We start from the raw sequence: 14151 nt of genomic DNA on the forward strand, positions 1-14151 counted from the left end.
TAGAGTTGGAAGAGACCACAAGGGCCATCCAGTCCAACCCCCTGCCAAGCAGGAAACACCATCAAAGCATTCCTGACAGATGGCTGTCAAGCCTCTGCTTAAAGACCTCCAAAGAAGGAGACTCCACCACACTCCTTGGCAGCAAATTCCACTGCCGAACAGCTCTTACTGTCAGGAAGTTCTTCCTAATGTTTAGGTGGAATTTTCTTTCTTGTAGTTTGAATCCGTTGCTCCGTGTCCGCTTCTCTGGAGCAGCAGAAAACAACCTTTCTCCCTCCTTTATATGACATCCTTTTATATATTTGAACATGGTTATCATATCACCCCTTAACCTTCTCTTCTCCAGGCTAAACATACCCAGCTCCCTAAGCCGTTCCTCATAAGGCATCGTTTCCAGGCCTTTGACCATTTTGGTTGCCCTCTTCTGGACACGTTCCAGCTTATCAGTATCCTTCTTGAACTGTGGTGCCCAGAACTGGACACAATACTCCAGGTGAGGTCTGACCAGAGCAGAATACAGTGGTACTATTACTTCCCTTGATCTAGATGCTATACTCCTATTGATGCAGCCCAGAATTGCATTGGCTTTTTTAGCTGCTGCATCACACTGCTGACTCATGTCAAGTTTGTGGTCAACCAAAACTCCTAGATCCTTTTCACATGTACTGCTCTCAAGCCAGGTGTCTCCCATCCTGTATCTGTGCCTTTCATTTTTTTTGCCCAAGTGTAGCACTTTACATTTCTCCTTGTTAAAATTCATCTTGTTTGCTTTGGCCCAGTTGTCTAATCTGTTAAGGTCATTCTGAAGTGTGATCCTGTCCTCTGGGGTGTTAGCCACCCCTCCCAACTTGGTGTCATCTGCAAACTTGCTCAGGATTCCCTCAAGCCCATCATCCAAGTCATTGATAAAGATGTTGAACAAGACTGGGCCCAAGACAGAACCCTGTGGCACCCCACTAGTCACTACTCTCCAGGATGAGGAGGAGCCATTGATGAGCACCCTTTGGGTTCGGTCAGTAATCCAGCTACAAATCCACTGAATGGTAGCATTGTCTAGCCCACATTTTACCAGCTTCTTTACAAGAATATCATGGGGCACCTTGTCAAAGGCCTTGCTGAAATCAAGATAGGCTACATCCACAGCGTTCCCTTCATCTACCAGGCTTGTAATTCTGTCAAAAAATGAGATCAGATTAGTCTGACATGACTTATTTTTCAGGAACCCATGCTGACTTTTAGTGATCACAGAGTTTCTTTCTAGGTGCTCACAGACTGTTTGCTTAATGATCTGCTCTAGAATCTTTCCTGGTATTGATGTCAGGCTGACTGGGCGGTAATTGTTTGGGTCCTCTCTTTTCCCCTTTTTGAAAATAGGGACAACATTTGCCCTCCTCCAGTCTGCTGGAACTTCGCCTGTTCTCCAGGAATTTTCAAAGATTATTGCCAGTGGTTCTGAAATCACCTCTGCCAGTTCTTTTAATACTCTTGGATGTAGTTCATCTGGCCCTGGAGACTTGAATACATCTAAACTAGCCAAGTATTCTTGTACTACCTCCTTACTTATTCTGGGCTGTGTTTCCCCTGCTGAATCATCTGCTCCATATTCTTCAGGTCGGGCGTTGTTTTCTTTCTTGGAGAAGACTGAGGCAAAGAAGGCATTGAGGAGTTCTGCCCTTTCTCTGTCCCCTGTTTGCATTTCACCATCTTCTCCTCTGAGTGACCCCACTGTTTCCTTGTTTTTCCTTTTGCTACGGACATACCCATAAAAGCCCTTTTTGTTGCTTTTAACCTCTCTGGCGAGCCTGAGTTCATTCTGTGCTTTAGCTTTTCTGACTTTGTCTCTACACGTGCTGGCTATATGTTTGAATTCCTCTCTGGAGATTTCCCCCCTTTTCCATTTTTTGTACATATCCCTTTTAAATCTTAACTCAGTCAAAAGTTCTTTAGATAGCCAGCCTGGCTTCTTTAGGCACCTTCCATGTTTCCGTCTCATTGGTATTGCCTGAAGTTGTGCTTTTAATATCTCCCTTTTAACAAACTCCCAACCATCATGAACTCCCTTCCCTTTTAGTATTACTGTCCATGGGATTTCACCCAGCGTTTCCCTAAGTTTTCTGAAGTCGGCTTTCTTAAAGTCTAGAATTTGGACCTTAGTATGCTTGGTTGCTCCTTTCCGCTGGATAATAAACTCCAGAAGAGCATGGTCACTCCCACCTAATGATCCTGCCACTTCTACCCCACTAACCAAGTCATCACTATTGGTTAGGACCAGATCTAAAATGGCTGATCCTCTTGTTGCTTCTCCCACTTTCTGGACAATGAAGTTGTCTGCAAGGCCAGTGAGGAATCTGTTCGACCTTATGCTCTTGGCTGAGTTTGACATCCAACAAATATCAGGATAGTTGAAATCCCCCATTACTACTATCTCACTTCCTTTGGAATGCTTGGCCATCTGTTCCAGGAAGGCATCATCTGTGTCCTCAGTTTGGCTTGGGGATCTATAGTAAACTCCCACAATGAGATCACTGTTGTTTTTCTCTCCCTTAATTTTGACCCAGATACTCTCAATTTGGCTTTGAAGTTTTAAATCCTGGATCTCTTCACAGGTATACATATCCCTAACATATAAAGCTACTCCTCCTCCTTTCCTGTTTGGTCTATTTCTCTTAAATAGATTGTATCCCTCTATTACTACATTCCAGTCATGAGACTCATCCCACCAGGTTTCAGTGATGCCTATTATGTCATATTTAGTTTGCTGTACCAAGAGCTCAAGTTCATCTTGTTTATTTCCCATGCTCTGTGCATTAGTATACAGACATTGAAGACCGTTGATCATTCCCCCATGTCTCTTATTTAAGGATATTTTCGTCCCACCACTAGGTCTGCATGCTGCTTGCTCCATTTGGTCCTTGACATTTGGATGATCATCTTCAGCATTTGATAGACTCCTACCTTCAGGACCACTGTCTCCCTCCCCCACATAAGTCAGTTTAAAGCCCTCCTGATGAGGTTTTTGAGTTTTGTGGCAAAAACATTCCTCCCAACTTTTGTGAGGTGCAGTCCATCACTTGCCAGAAGTCCATCATCAAGAAACTGCAGACCGTGATCTAGGAATCCAAACCGTTCCTGTTTGCACCATTTGCGAAGCCAGTTGTTCACTTCCCCTATTTTTCCCTCTCTCCCTGGGCCATGTCGTTCAACTGGGAGGACAGAAGAGATGACAATTTGTGCATCTAATTGCTTCAACTTCCTGCCCAGAGCCTCATAATCATTTTTGATCTTCTGTAAGCTATGGCTTGCAGTGTCATTGGTTCCCACATGCACCAAAAGGAAGGGGTATTTGTCGGTGGGTTTTATTATTCCTTGCAGCCGTTCTGTTACATCTTTGATCTTGGCCCCAGGTAGACAGCACACCTCTCGAGACATCTTGTCAGGCCCACAGATCACTGCTTCTGTACCCCTCAGTAGGGAATCCCCAATCACCACTACACGCCTCTTCAGAGGCTTGGTTGGGATTCTTCTATGTGCTGTCCCTTCCAAGGTTACCTGCATATTTCCAGAGGACTGACTTGGTTGCTCGTCTTCATATTCCTCATCAACTGTGATGAGGGAGAGATCCTCAGGTGGAGTCTGTTCCTCGTCTTCCATGAGCACTTCAAAACGGTTGTTTAATTCTAAGCACTCAGAGCGATCCCTGGGCCTTCTACTTCTATGAGTCACGTTCCTCCATACATCTGGCTGCTGTGTTGGGGAACTGACCTCCTCCTCAGGGAGATCCCCTGTCTCCTCCTTGGTGCAGACAGTGTGCTCTGCTGCATCCAAGAAAAGCTCCAGCTCTTTAATTCTCTGGAGCGTAGATACACGCCCCTGAAGCTGCTGCACCTTCTCTTCCAGAAGGGCAACCTTGTTTTCTAGTAGGGCAACCAACTTGCAATTGTTGCAAGTGTAGCTACCCACATCCTTTGGCAAGAAAACAAACATTGCACAGGAATTGCAGGTGACAATGGTTGTTCCCTCCACCTCCATCTTGAAAACCTTGAGGTCAAGGGGGAAAGAGGAAGAGGCCTAGGTCCCCCCTAACAAACGTATGAGACTTGCTGCCCTAGGTCAAAAAGATGGGTAAAACTGCGCGCGCCGATAGGCGCGCGCCGCTGCACTCCAAGCTCTGACTAGCTCCGCCCACAGCTAATCACCTGAACTTCCTGACTCACACTTCTAGGTGAAAGGTCACAGCCAGAAACAAACAAGGTCACAGCCAGAAACAAACACCCACACAAGCCTGGACAGTCACCCAAATCCAAGAGGCAGCAGCCCTAGAAAACCAGCACAAGCACACAAACAAGTAAGAAAACAAATAAGCACACAAACTTACTCACACACAGCCCCAAAAGACAAAACCACAAAACCTACAGAGTGTCTCCCAAGCTCAGCTCACCTTCTGCTCCTTCCTCAGTCACTGCACTCCAAGCTCTGACTAGCTCCGCCCACAGCTAATCACCTGAACTTCCTGACTCACACTTCTAGGTGAAAGGTCACAGCCAGAAACAAACAAGGTCACAGCCAGAAACAAACACCCACACAAGCCTGGACAGTCACCCAAATCCAAGAGGCAGCAGCCCTAGAAAACCAGCACAAGCACACAAACAAGTAAGAAAACAAATAAGCACACAAACTTACTCACACACAGCCCCAAAAGACAAAAACCACAAAACCTACAGAGTGTCTCCCAAGCTCAGCTCACCTTCTGCTCCTTCCTCAGTCACTGCACTCCAAGCTCTGACTAGCTCCGCCCACAGCTAATCACCTGAACTTCCTGACTCACACTTCTAGGTGAAAGGTCACAGCCAGAAACAAACAAGGTCACAGCCAGAAACAAACACCCACACAAGCCTGGACAGTCACCCAAATCCAAGAGGCAGCAGCCCTAGAAAACCAGCACAAGCACACAAACAAGTAAGAAAACAAATAAGCACACAAACTTACTCACACACAGCCCCAAAAGACAAAACCACAAAACCTACAGAGTGTCTCCCAAGCTCAGCTCACCTTCTGCTCCTTCCTCAGTCACTGCACTCCAAGACAGTGAAATTCCAAATAAAGCCTCAACTGTGTTTACGCATGTAACTACAGCGGCAAGGATTCTCTATGCACAGAAATGGAAGGATGACAGAACACCCTCGAAGGCTGGTTGATGAAAATCTTGGAATATGCAGAGATGGCAAAACCAACGGCACTGATTAGACACACAAATTTAGGATCGTTTAAGGATCCTTAATTTTATAGTCTTATTTAAAATGTTATTTTCCATATGCAAAGACCAAAGCGGGGTTTGAAGTGTAAGAAACTAGCAGAACGTAAATGTAACAGAAAAACAAAGGAACTTTAAAACGCAATTGTATGTAATTTGGGTTATAAACATTGGTGTTGGGTGAGCAGGAAGTCACTCATTTTGTTGAATTGCAACAGAACTGTTGAATAACAAAATGTGACTTTTAATATGGAAAAGGAATAAAATATTTTCTATATATAGGAATGTTTAGACCCTTGATCTACCTCCCACACTACTGAGAAGGTGGAACGCACACAACTCTTTTGTCATTTTATAACTTGGGCCCAGCGGCAGACATTAAAACTCTTCAATCTTTCATGCATCCAAAATCTCTCAGGGGGTAGGGTGTGTGTGTGTAACCAGTGTCCTTGTCATTTGCTGTCACCTTGAGGTGTCACTCATTTCACATTGGCATCTTGCCAAAACGTTCGAAGTCTGTCACGGTTTCACCCACCTGTGTGCTGTTGAACTTCTGCGCCTCTTAATCAGGTTTATTTTTTCTTCTCCGTATCATTCAGCCCAGCTGCCAAGGTCTTCCCATTGGCAGAAAAATTCCAAGCAACTTCCACGTAGCTAGACTTTTCCTCTGCTGTCGGGGCTATTATGGTTTATTAAATTTCTATCCTGCCCTCCCTTCCCAAAGGAGCCCAGGGTGGCAAACACCAAAACGATGAAGCAATACAATTAGAAATAAAACAAAACATATTTGTAAAAACAACAACAACCCTGCTATCTATTTTAGTTTGTCTCAGGTGCTCTGGTGTTTACTGAATTCAATGGGTAGGAAACCAGATGATTAATAATAGTAGTAGTAATGCCATTTCATAACCTCCAACATTCGTCTGATGAAAATAAAGACGTCCCCTCCTCAACATTTCTCTGATGAAAGTAGGGACGTCCTGAGGAAAAGCAGGATCAAATCGCAAAGTTTATTTGGCAGACATTAAAACTCTCCAATCTTTCATGCATCCAAAATCTCTCAGGGGGTAGGGTGTGTGTGTGTGTGTGTGTGTGTGTGTAACCAGTGTCCATGTCATTTGCCGTCACCTTGAGATGTCACTCATTTCACATTGGCACCTTGCCAAAACGTTCAAGGTCTGTCACGGTTTCACCCACCTGTGGCTTCTGTAAATCTGGGACTATCCCTGGAAAATAGGGACGCTTGGAGGGTCTACCATTTAAATATCTGTCCCTCTGTTTGGCAACCAAATACAAGGAACAATAAACCTAACATGTGTAAGTCCACAACTGAAACTGTTCAAGGCAGCCATAAATGTGTCCCAACATGGCGTTTATGACCAGAGGGAGAGGCTCTTCCCAAAGTACCACTGCTGTGGGCGGCAAGAAGGGTGTGAATATGAGATAAGACACTTTGCTTGGGAATAAGCATCATTGTGTTGCAGAGAAGGGAAATATACTTTCTAAGGAAAATAAATAAAATGAGCATCTGAGTGCATGCCCTGGCCCGGTTTTTGTTGTGTTTTTGTTAGTTATCAAAACTATAAAAAGCATACAAATCAATATTTATAAAATAGGCAAATACCACTACTTAGTTACACAGCCATGATAACTTTTTTCTTTTTTTTGGTGCAAAGCAAAAACAAATTGGAATGTGGTCATGTGTTGCTGTGGTTCTTTCCTGTGATTCCCCCCACTCTGTCCGGACACATGACTTATCCTGCCCCCTCCTCCCCCCCACCCCCTGGTTCATCCCTGTGACTGCCCCACTCTGTCCCGACCCATGAGCTATCAAGCGTCCTTCTCCCCCCCCCTCCGGCACATCCCTGTGACTGGCCCCACCCTGTCCTGACTCATGAGCTATCGAGCCCCCACCCCCACCCCTGTCTGAGCCCTCTGTTGTATCCGGGAAATGTTGGCCCCTCCCCTCTGTTTTTCCATACCTTGGCCCCACCCTTGGAGAAGGAACTGTCAGTTTCTGGGTTCTATTTCCCAGCATGCACTTTTGTCTGAGCCCTCTGTTGTCCCTGGGGAGTGTTGTCCCCTCCCCCCCTGTATCTCCATACATTGGCTACTGCGCACACATCGTGAACATTTCTATATATATATATAATTTGTTTGAAATAAGAACATGAGAAGCAGAAGTTACTATTGTTTAATTTTATTTTGGGGGTTGTCATTTATTTTGGTGGGTATTGCATGATTTGGGCGTTGTTGTGTGTTTTGTGGTTTGGTTATTTGTTTTGGTTATTTGGATTTCCTAATTTTGGAGTAGGTGTTTTGAATGTAGGATGTGGTGTTGGTTTGAGGACTTAAACTGGGGAAAGAAAGTGCATGGTGTTTTTTTTAAAGACGCAGAGGCTGGTAATCAGTCATAGTATAAAGCAGGCATCCCCAAACTGCGGCCCTCCAGATGTTTTGGCCTACAACTCCCATGATCCTTAGCTAACAGGACCAGTGGTCGGGGAAGATGGGAATTGTAGTCCAAAACATCTGGAGGGCCGAAGTTTGGGGATGCCTGGTATAAAGCCTAGGTTAAAAGGGGCACGACTGCCCTTACTTAAAATGGCTGCCGTAGCCTCACATGTGACACAACGCCCACTAAATTAAAAAGCAAAATCTCCTCGCCGTGCCCCCAAGTGCATGTTAGGGGAAATGATGAACGACTGCCTAATGCTGCTAGGCATTTATTAATGCAGTTGCCGGGAGAGGCTTTGGGCTTGGGCTTGGGCTTTGGAGGTGGAATGGCCGTTTTGGCAGTCGGCCTACTCAGTTTTCCCTGTCCCAACCCACCCCCACTGCTTTGACTGACTCAGGGTCCCCCCCCATGGCTATGTGTTTTCCCCCCTCCCTTTGTTGTGCCTCATCCCTGTCCGTCCCCATCCCCCTGTTGTGAAAGGCCCTATTCTGTTTGTTTTTCCCTGCTTGGCAATGCTGCGGCCTATTAAAAAAGCTGGGCCTTGTTGCTGCAAAAGGACTGTTTTCAGTTGGTTGCTGTGGAATTTTATGATGTCATCTGGCAGCACAGCTGCTGGAGTCTTCAGAGCTTCTGGTGGTGATGTCTAATTTGGGCGCCACTTTTTGTGCTTAATCATTATTTTAGGTGTGAAAGGTGTGTGGTTTTTTTGGGGGGGGGAAATTATGCCAAATTCCTCCCTGATGGGCATGGAACGTTGCAGCCAAATTTGTTACATTATGGTTCAGCAGTTATGGAGAAAGGCTGTTTCATCCGTGTGCGCAATGCCTACATTTATATATATATAGATATGCCCATGCCAGCCTAGTTGCTAATTCAGGTATTGCCGTCATAGTTAGCCAATCTCTTGGTAGTTATGGAGTGTGTGTGTGTGGCCTGGGACTCTGAGCCTTCAAGCCTAGCCCCAGCCATACCACTGACTGAAAAGGCTATTTATTCAAGCTCTTAACCCAAGGTCTGGCACAGCAGATCACCTGAGATGGTTCATGCGAGCCTGTCAAGCCTTGTGCTATAGAGACTAGCAGAAACAAGAGCAGCAACCAGCCTGAAACGTCCTCATGAAACCCTCAAATCCAGGGATGGGGAAACCTATAGCCCTACCAGATGCTGATGGGCTATGGCTCCTCATCAGCCCCACCCAGCATGGCCAATCGCCAGGGATGATGGGAGTTGTAGTGCAGCAACAGGTAAAGGGCGACAGGCAAACGATTGGAACAAGAGGACAAGCAGAATAGTCCGCAACCCGGAATTCCATACAACTTAGGTTCCTGTCTCTGAAGTGTACCCTCACATCCCACGTTCTATAATGATGCATCGAATATGAGGAGGAGGTGTAAAAGGAGACAGATATTTTAAGGATAGCTAGAGCAGACAACTTTTTGAATTACCAGTTGCAAAAATAGTATACCCAGGATTAAGTTTGGATTTGCAGAATTCAGTTTTCCAGATTGTTAAGCATTTCGTTGCGTTTTGGTAGGGAAAGTCAGGCACCTTGTTGTGACCTCTGCATCTGTTGTATTTTCAAGGAAACTAGCAATTTTAACGCAAACAAGCAGGAGGAGGGAGTGGGGAAATCCCTTTGGCGGCCAGGGTTTAAATTTTTTTTTTTTGCTGACAAATAGGTCTATAGAAGTGAGAATGGAAAGGAAAAAGAGGTGGGCATTATTTTCAGGATTTCTTTTCTAGGTTTTTCCAATTTGCTGTGGAATACTTTGAAGTACAAATGAGGGCTCTTGATCCTCTCTGATGTTAAAGCTGATGGAAAGGAAGCAAAAAAATAGAAGTGAAATGAAACGAACAAAGAAACCACAGAGAGAGAGAGAGAGAGAGAGAGAGAGAGAGAGAGAGAGAGAGCAATTTTCCAGCCTGCCTGGCTTTGTTGTGCGAGGCTAGACAAGTGACTCAGAAGCGAAAAAACACAACATCTGGAGCTATAAGGAGAGCATCCTAGTTCTCACTGCGGTGGCAAAGCGGTATCTGGGTTGTACTACTTCAGACTGCAAGTACCATAGGAGAATCACATGTTTCAATGTCTCTGCATATAGAAAATGATAAAAAATAGTGTATTAGGGAGACAGCTGCCCTTCTCCCTGACGTGGTAACCTTGTACATCCAATGAATATTTTGCAAGGAGGTACATTCAAGCACGCAAGCCCTACCCTCTGCACTCTGAAGTGGTACAGCTCAGACAAGTTTACTGTTTCAGTGAGAGAGGTGAGCCTTGGCTAATCACAACTACTGGGGTGCCCAAAATAAGGAACTTAGCTCTGCAGGTTTTTTTTAATAGTAGCAATAATAACAATTTTATTATTTGTACTATTTATTTATACTAGCCACTCTGGGCAGCTCCCAACAGAGGACTAAAAACAGAATACAACTTCAAACATTAAAAACCTCCCTAAACAGGGCTGCCTTCAGATGTCTTCTAAGTCAGATAGTTGTATCTTTCCTTGACATCTGATGGGAGGGCGTTCCACAGAGCGGGCGCCACTACCGAGAAGGCCCTCTGCCTGGTTTCCTGTAGCTTTGCTTCTCGCAGTGAGGGAACCACCAGAAGTCCCTCGGCACTGGACCTCAGTGTCCAGGCTGAACAATGGGGGTGGAGATGCTCCTTAGATTTACTGTTGTCCTCCAAGCAGCAGGTGAGAAGCTTAACAGATAAGCTTATGATTTTAGGAATACTGGCTCCCAGGAAAGGGTGGGGGCTAAGGCAGAGAGTGATGGACCAGGATCAAAAGTAGGGTACAACCAAGTGAGTTGGCATATAGTCTCCCTAAGTGCAAGCCAGAATTCTCACTTCCTCAGCCTAGGTCAGTTGTATTGGAGCAGTTTGTCCTCCAGATGCTGCTGAATTGCAACTCCCATTGGCCATGCTTGCTAGGAGTGATGAGGCTCGCAGTTCAACAACATTAGGAAGTCTTCCCTCTGTGCCTAGAAGAATCCTTCTGGCTTAAAAGGCACTGTATCTGTTGGTTTTAATTTAATTTAATTTAATTTAATTATTTATTTATTTATTATTATTATTATTAAATTTGTATACTGCCTCTCACCTGAAATGCTCTGGGCGGTTCAAGGCATATAAATATAAAATGAAAAACCAATAAACCCACCTCCCACAAACACATGTAAAAAGACCCAAGGCCTGGTCGAAGAGGAACGTTTTCGCTTGGCGCCTGAAGTTGTATAATGGAAAACGAATAGTCCTAAAAGGCTAAACAGAAAATCAGTTCGGGGTGGGAGGGGGGAGGGAATGCTTCATGGTTATGTTGCTTTGAATTGAGGTGGTGAGGAACTTTGGGAGCCAAAAGGCAGGGCAGAAACATCTTTTAGAAATAAAAAATGCATTTGATGCTCATGGAGCCAGCCTGACAAGGTAAAAATTATTTCCCAGCCTCACGTCAAAATAATCTTGTATTTAAAAATGTTCTCTTCCTCCTCTCATTTTACTATCTTGCTTTCTTCATGTGGTATAGTGGGAAAGACTTTACCTCTTTCCTGAGGGAGGGGGGCTTATTTCCATAAAATAAGCAACTATGAAACAGGTAGTTTATTACGGTACCTCTTTCCCTGATGCCCTGGAATTTTTGTTTACAGGGATTATTATTTTTTTAATGCAAGCGTTCAAAATGGGTATCCTCTCCCTCCAGGTTAGATAATGCACAACTCTGGCTACTGTCTCTTTCTGCTGCCTGAGTAGACTAGACCTCAGGAGCTCATAACTGGGTTAACCATAGTGGCCATTTTCAACACCAGCTCTCCACATACACAATACCGGGTGAATCATATGCTAGTTTAGCCTTGTTTTGTTTTGAATTTGGAAGTCCTAATGCAGCCCTTTCTGAAGGACCCTTGGTTAACAAGCTAGGGAGTCATGGTGGGAATGGTATCGATCCTATTGCCGAACCCCCAACTCCAGCCTATTCTGTCTGCACTATACATTTAATGAAGCAGTTGGCTTCTCCCAAAGCATCCTGGGAACTACAGTCGGCTGAGGGTGCAAAGAGTTGCTAGGAGACCCCTATTCCTCTCATAGAGCATATTCACATTCAATCCCTCTTCCCAGGGAATGAGAATTGTACCCCTGAGGTAAATAGGAGCCTCCTAACAATTCCCAGAATTCTTAAAACGACAATATCCAGGATTGTAGATCATTCCGCCACTGGTCACTGCTGGGGATGTGTGGGCCTGTCTCCAGGTACTGCGGTCATCTGCAATTGATTCCCTCACAGCAGGCTTGCTGCTGCCAGCCTTCGGGTCCTGCTTGCAGATTTGTTGCGCTGAGGCCTGGTGCTTGAAGCTATGCTACTGGCCCACCTGGTTCCTTTGCAGTCTACTCTTACTGGCAAGTAAGCCTCCATGGTTTCAGGATCTTTCACAATTCTACCCAAGACTGACCCTGTGACCTTTTGCACGCAGAGCATGTGCTCTAACACCGAACTACAGTCCAGCCAGTCACCCACCACCTTGCCCTATCCTAACGCAATGTCGGAAGGGGAAAATCTTTTGGAGGGGACCGTATAAAATGTCAAAGGAGCATCTCCACCCCCATCGTTCTGCCCTGACAGTGAGGTCCAGCGCTGAGAGCCTTCTGGCGGTTCCCTCACTGCGAGAAGCAAAGCTACAGGGAACCAGGCAGAGGGCCTTCTCGGTAGTGGCACCCGCCCTGTGGAACACCCTCCCATCAAAGGTCAGAGATTAACAACTACCCGACATTTAGAAAATACCTAAAGGCAGCCTTGTTTAGGGAAGTTTTTAATCTGTGATATTTGATGTATTTTAATGTTTGTTGGAAGCTGCCCAGAGTGGCAGGGGAAGCCCAGCCAGATGGGCGGGGTATAAATAATAAATATTATAAATTATTATTATTATAAATAGAACAAGCTCAGTGGGTGACCACAGGCCACTTTTCTATAGCTCATACGATAACCACAGGGTTGCTTCTACTGAAATTAGGTTTGAATGTTGTAGCTGATAACAGGCCCTGGCGCACACTTGGTTACGCAGAGGGAGTGGTGCCAACGGTCCTGGTTTGCAATTGTGGAAGCAGCTCAAATCAAATTCCTAAACCCTAGTATATATATAAGCAACATGAAAGCACCCAAGCATATGCAGAGTGTCTTTCCCTCACTACAGTCGTACCTTGGAAGTCGAACACAATCCATTCCAGAAGTCCGTTCGACTTCCAAAATGTTCGGAAACCAAAGTGCGGCTTCTGATTGGCTGCTGGAAGCTCCCACAGCCAATTGGAAACCTTGCTGGACGTTTGGGTTCCAAAGAACATTTGCAAAACGAAACACTCACTTCTGGGTCTGCGGCGTCCGGGAGGCAAAACGTCCGGGAACCGAGATACAACTGTACTGAGTAACCACACACATACTCCCACCATCTAAACATCAGTGCACACAAGACATTTAGCACGGGCATCTTGTTAGAAACAGGAGCATGGGGTAGCTTTGGTGCAACAAATCAAAGCAGTGCGTGCCCTGCTGTAGAGCACAAATTCATGCTTAGAAACACGACATCCAATATGCTAGAGGCGGAAGGAAGTTCTGCAACAGCCAACTCCATTTAGACAAGGGAAAGAGTTCCAACACTAGGAGCTGTATGAACATTTTTTTTAAACCAATGGCCATTTCATGGCCTTCTGGCCAGTAAGAAAAGTGTTCTTGGCAGGAGTGCTTCAGACACTGAGGCATCTCTGTATTTGCCAACTGGCGATACCCTTTCATGTATCTGATGAAGTTGGCTCTTATCTAGGAAAACTATTGCTACAACAAACTAAATAACTGTCCCTCTAGAAAATGAGGTGTTCAGAGATTTCTCCAATGCCCTCAGGCTTTCTCAGAATGAACACACATTCATGGAAATATGAAAGTCTGGTGTGATAAGCTTCCTGAATGTGCTTGTTGATCTCTAGGGGATCCTGTGCTACCGCAAAGAACTAAAGCAAAGGGGGCTGCGTTCTGTGAGACTTTGAAGAGTTGCTCAAACTTATTTTCCAATATAATTTGTGCAGGCCCTTCCCACACTAGAGATCCACAGAAATTTGTCAATAATCAGAAAGCACACTTGCAACAAACTTTTTATTGTTAAGTAGGAAGATCCCTAGACCTTGTCCACAAAAAAGGCTGCAAACCTGCAGCTAAATTCTGCTAAGTGAGCAAGTCCGAAGCCCTCATCCCAGGAACACTTGTTTTTTTTTTCATGCTAATTTTAACAAGGAGTTCAACAAGTTTTATTGCTCACCGCTCTGGCAACTAGGACACAAATCCCTGGAATAAAAGAAGAGGCTGGATTTCATTTCCAGCTGCTACACTAAACATGAATGCAGCAGACATACTGTACACAAGGAAGTCTTCTGCAGCCACTCAGAAACAAGACTTGC

This window comes from Zootoca vivipara, chromosome 12 (genome assembly GCF_965207765.1).
Source record: "Zootoca vivipara chromosome 12, rZooViv2.hap1.1, whole genome shotgun sequence".
In the NCBI taxonomy this organism is placed as follows: Eukaryota; Metazoa; Chordata; class Lepidosauria; order Squamata; family Lacertidae; genus Zootoca; species Zootoca vivipara.